This window comes from Felis catus, chromosome B1, assembly GCF_018350175.1.
Source record: "Felis catus isolate Fca126 chromosome B1, F.catus_Fca126_mat1.0, whole genome shotgun sequence".
Taxonomy (NCBI): Eukaryota; Metazoa; Chordata; class Mammalia; order Carnivora; family Felidae; genus Felis; species Felis catus.
This window is the reverse complement of record NC_058371.1, coordinates 189,430,168-189,436,167: the sequence shown is the minus strand read 5'-3', so window position 1 is coordinate 189,436,167 and position 6,000 is coordinate 189,430,168. Positions and strand designations below refer to the sequence as shown.

Here is a 6,000-nt window from a genome sequence, read left to right as displayed (position 1 = left end):
CACCTCGGCAGTGCACACAATGAAGTGAAGACTGAAGCCTCTTCTCTTATTTTCTAAACACCACAAATAACTCATCCCGAGTGTGACTTAAAGGAGGTGAAAGGTGAGGTCAAGAGGTCCCCCAAAGCCCAAATTAGGTTAAATTGATCCCCCTTCTAGCAAAGTGAAAGCTGGGGATAAGATTTAATTTAAGTTTTGAAAGTGTTACCACATTTTTATTCTCCAGAGCATTAAAAGAGTACAATTCATATTTAATGCATCCCATGAAAAGTTTTCCTATAAAACATTTTATTTCCAATATCCATATGTTTGACATTCTCCAGAGGACTACATTTGAGACCTCCAGGTCTTGTAAAAATCCTTTGGTCTAATTGAGGCTGATTCTACATTTTGCTGTCTACATTTTGTGGGCTATTTATTTATTTATTTATTTATAAAATGAAAATAACATAGTCCTTTCATTAATGAAAAGCATCCTCAATCAACACCAACTATCTTGATCTCAGTGTTTGAAAAGAACCTGGCACATGGTAGGTGTTCAGTAAATAACTAATGAATGAGCCCTGGGCCACTGTCATTTCTGTTTCTCCTACGATGAAACTGAGCCAACACAGTTAACTGACTTCTACAGATTTTACAGACAATGTCAACGTCAGAATTAAATTGCATATCTGATTCAAATGTCTTTTTCTTGGCATGAGACCACTATGTCTCAAACGCTGGGCTAGAATCCACCGGTGGGTCTCAAAGTCAATATAATTGGTCAGGATTGGCATTTTTAAAATGAAATAGAAGAGAAAAAATGACAGAATGGCAGGCATAGCTCAGCATAGAGTAATGTAGGCTAGAAGACAGCACAAAGCAAAACAAAAGAAAAGAAAATCTAGTGTGTTTGCACAATAACAGCTAACTAGTGCTTTGTAAAACTTGTGCATGTATCGTGTGAATAGGTAAAATGCTCTTTTTGCCTGGAGCCATGGCCTAAAATGTTAGAAAGCCAATAAATGGGGCCACTTGTTTTCCCAAATCGCTTTTTTTTTTTTAATTTTTTTTTCAACGTTTATTTATTTTTGGGACAGAGAGAGACAGAGCACGAACGGGGGAGGGGCAGAGAGAGAGGGAGACACAAAATCGGAAACAGGCTCCAGGCTCCGAGCCATCAGCCCAGAGCCCGACGCGGGGCTCGAACTCACGGACCGCGAGATTGTGACCTGGCTGAAGTCGGACGCTTAACCGACTGCGCCACCCAGGCGCCCCCCAAATCGCTTTTTAACTTATGCCAGAAGAAAATATCCCTTCCAACCTGACTTTTCTGACTCTATCCCCTTTAAGTCATTTTAATCATGAAATTTTCTACATTTATTGAAAGTTATGAAAACAATATTAGAGATACTTATGCACAAATACATGTTAACCTGTATTTCCTCTCTGCCCTCCCCTCCTCTCCTTTCCTCTCCTCTTCTCTTCCCTCCTTCCTTGACTCCACACATCTCTCTCAAGGAACACAATGTTACAGATTTAGCTAAGGCTCCACTCTGTCCTTATTATAAATAAAGTAGGTATACGTTGTCCCCAGATGTAATTATGTAATTTTACCACAGATTTATCCATTCATAATTCATTTATGCACTGTTTTATATATAGGAATCATTAGTTACTTCTTTCCCTTAGCTTAAGTTTTTGAGATGTATCCATTTGCCCTGTGAAAGATTGTTGTGTTATTTTAAACAGGCAGTATTACAATGAATATTTTCACACACATTCTCTGTGCACATGTGCTATGAGAATTTCTAGATATCTAGATACCTAGAAGTGGAATTCTTCTGCCTGAGTAGGTTATGGGCATGGTCAAGGCTCCTAGGTTTGAAAAAGTGATTATCACCAATTTACACTTGTGCCACAAAATACGATAGTTTTTTGTACCTATATCATTGACAGCATTTGAAGCTATTGGACTTATTTATAGTAACCATCTGTTGGATAATGGACTATTTACTTAATTTTAATTTTGCTCATTATTAGTGATGTTGACCATCTTTCTATGCACAAAAATGGTTTATCGGCCATTCCTGCTTCTTTCTCTGTATATTATGGGCTGCCCTTTTTTTGTGGGGAAGGCTAGTGGTGTTCTTTTTCTTTTTGATTGGTAGAAATTCTTTATATATTGTGATTACTAATCTTACTTGTGAACATTATGAGCCCCTTCTCCAGTCTAGCATTTCTTTCAACTTCATGGTATGTTTCATTGCATAAGTTTATTATTATTGTTGCTGTTACTTTAATGTAATCAAAATACCAATCTATTACTTTATATATTATAATTTATTTTTTCTTTGAAATAATTTCTCATTCTAACCATATAAATATAGCTTTTGCATTGCATTTCACATTTTTTTTATAATTTTGATTCCCATGACATCTTTAATGCATATGAAATATATTTGTATGTCTGGAGTGATATGAGAATTTGGTTTAATGTTATATTTGAATAGTTTATTGTCTCAGCATTCTTTAGAAATTGTCAATCCCTCTGACATGGTTTCTAATGCTATATTTTAATTCATGTACCAAACGCTGATATGAATTTTGGGTCTTTAAAACTCCATTTTGTTTCTTTCCTCTGGCTTTTTATACATGCACAAATAGCACCTTATTTTAATTATATAGGTTTTAACAACTTAGAATCTGATGAACCATATCCCCCCTTCCTTTTCCTTAAGTATTTCTTATCTATTTTTAGGATTTTCCCCTTATACTTGAAGTTTATAATCACTTTTTCAGGTTTTATGAAAAACTTTTGGGGTATTTTGATTGAAACTGAAATGATCTCTAGATTAATTAGATGATAATTCTCATGTTTATAATTTTGAGAGTTTTCTTCCAAGAAAATGGCCTAATTCTCCATTAACTTAGGGCTTTTGTCTTTTAATTTTTATGTTTGATTAGCTTCATTCCTCATAACCTTATGGTTTTGACGCTATTATAAATGATGTGGTTGATTCCTTACACTTTATACATTTTGTAATTGCTTATTAATTGTGCACAGAATTACGAGAGATTTTTGTATATTTTTCTTATGTTCTCTAAACTTGCAGAATTATTTTATTAATTATAACCAATTTATCCATACAATTTTATGGATTTCTGATTTAACAATCATAGTTTGTAAACAATAATTTGATATTTTCTTATTTGGAACTTTACATCTGTGATTTCTATGCCTTCTGTTAATGTGTTCACTAATTTGTCTATTACAATTCGAATAATGGCAGAGATAGGGGGTATCTTCTATCCCTGGTGTTAACAGAATCGTATCAATTTTTTCTGCCATTATGAGATGATTATATGATTATTCTATTTTAATTCAATAGGGTAAGTCACAGAAATATGCCTTCTAATATTGATTTCCAAAATACTCTGAATTTGGTTTGTTTATTAACTACCTAATACTGTGTAACAAATGACCATGAACATAATGGCTTTAAACAACACTGTTAATTATCTCATACTTTCCATTTCTATGGGTCAGTCCAGATATAAGTTGAGCCCTCTGGTCTGGGTCTTACCAGGCAGAAGTCAAGGTGTTAGGGCTATGACCTCAGCTTGGGCTTGGGGTTCTCTGTCAAGCTCCTTGGGCATTGTCAGAACTCATTTCTCTGTGATTATAAGAGTGATGTCTCACTTTTCCTCTACCTGTTGGCTGGAGCCAATGTTAGTTCTTTGAGACTTACTTACCCAAGACAGCCGGAGACTCACGGAAGACCTCACCTGATTAGATCAGGTCCACCTGGGATGATCTGCCTTTTGATTAACTCAAATTAAATCGATTAGGGACTTTATGTCTGCAAAATTCTGTTATCATGTGTTGTTACATAGCATGGGAATGGTAGCTCATCATATTTGCAGAATGCGCACACACTCATGGGGAGAAATTAAAAGAAGAGGAGAATCTTGTGGGCCATTTTTAAATGCTCACCACAGTTTCCTAACATTATTTATGGATTTTCCTACCATGTTTGTGAGTGAGATTGGCATATCATTTTCCATTTTCTACGGACCTGGTCTTGTTGGAGTGTAAAATGAATCCTAATCATTATCATATTAGGGAGTATGGACACTTGCTTTATTCTCTTGATATATGTTTTAATATATGCATTAAGGTTTAAAATTTTCAAGGTATCACTCCAGCTGCAATTAACCACTTTCTCTTATTCTCCACCTGAGTCCATCTTCTAGCTCTCTGATATATTAGCTCCAAATTGGTAGGAATGATAGAGATATTATTCCAAAACTCTTAGTTCCCTCAGTCACTGTTTCTCTCAGTCTCCAATAAGGAAACATAATACATGTGTGGTAAAATGTCAAGATCATGAGATGGGAAATTAGGAGACTAGATTTTAGTTTCAAATTCACCCCTGGTCACCATTATATTGGTGCTAATTAAATCACTTTCTAATTTCTGTTGGAAGACAACTCCCAATGACTATTTTCATGTTTCTGCATGCTGTGGGCCTTCTGAACAAAAAGAATTGGCAAATTTTGCTGAACAATGATTGAATGACTAATATGCATAGATGTTATGGTTAGTATATTGCTTCAGAGAAGGAAGACAATGGAAAATGAAGAGAAATGGAGAATAAGAACGAGAAAGAAAGGGAAGGACAAAAGAATATCCAGTTTCAGTCATCAGCGCCAAGATGCCAAGGGGAAGGAGAAACATGGATATGGGTATTGAAGTCTTTCACACCCAAGATCCTGATTTTTTTTAAAGCCTTCAAACATGATTCTCATTTGCTTTGCCTACCTGTCTCTTTTTCCTGAGATCACAAGTTATCAAAGTTCTGTCTAAGGAACCTACCCTATTAAACACTGTGAGAGACACACATTGCCTTCTTCCTTTAGTTATCTAACAAAACTCTGCCGTTTTATGATGAAAAGAAGTTTATTACTTACATTTTTCTACAAAGTCTTGTTTGACAATGAAACGTGGAGGAAAAAAATGGACTAATTTGAAGGTGTGAAGACATAGCAGGAAAAGAACTACTGACCAGCATTTTGGAGTTCGAGCAATGTGTAAACATTTCAACTAGTTTGGATTTCATGGTCCCCATCCACCACTGCTTGATTCCTAGAAGAGAGGACAATTTTTTTAAATTCCCTATCTAATAGTATAGTGAGCCAAATCAAAAGTCTAATACTTAGAGAAATTAGTTTGCATTTATCTTTCTCTATATTTTTTCTTCTGAACATCTTAGCCTAAATATGTAGTTTTAGTCTGACATAAAGCTTATTTTGTTACTCAAGTCATTATATAGGATTGAGCTTTGTGGTTTGGTTTGCTAAACCTATGGTTGAAAACTAAACATTTCTGGAAAAAAATGGATAAGAATATCTTATATTTATTGAACATAGCCAAGAAATTTATTTTTAATAACTGAACCACAGATGGGATGCCATCTGTCAACATATGGCATTGGCTCTTAAAGCAATGTTTACATCTGGGGGATATGACGCTTTCTTTGAGAGAACAAGAGGCATTATTGGACTAAACATGAAGAAGAGTGATTTTAGATTCATGAATATTGTAAGTTTGCTAAGGATAGAATCAGAGTGTTTATATGCATACAGTTTTCATACACTTGGGTAGATAAAAAGAAAGAAAATCTGTCCATTGAAATTCTGTTATAATAATAGAAAATAATTGTAATTTTGAAATTGTTGGGTTTTTTACCCCCATGACAGGGAAAACTATTGATATGAAATGATAAGATCACCAAATTTATAAGTTTTTGTATATTCATTTTGACTCTAAAAGTTCCCTGTAAAGATACTAATATAGCATTTTAATTTATTAAAATCTCAAATATCAACTTTATTTTTTCCAAAAACATGCACAAAAGAAGTAATCTTGTTCCTTAAGTTTCAATAACTTCAAAAATTTTATCTGATAAAATTTTTCTGTTTTACTATATGTAAATATTCTTATTTTTAATCACCTTT

The 6,000-nt window shown here is 34.2% G+C and overlaps 1 long non-coding RNA gene across 10 annotated transcripts in view; it reads right to left on the bottom strand.

Moving 5' to 3' along the window:
• Nucleotides 1–3,434: 3,434 nt before the first annotated feature.
• The window catches only part of LOC109499251, a 77,087-nt gene continuing 74,521 nt past the window's right edge, over nt 3,435–6,000 (bottom strand). For all 10 annotated transcript variants that reach the window (XR_006597195.1, XR_006597191.1, XR_006597187.1 and 7 more), the window contains one exon: nt 3,435–5,128. This is a non-coding gene — a long non-coding RNA (uncharacterized LOC109499251). The remainder of the gene's footprint in view (nt 5,129–6,000) is intronic.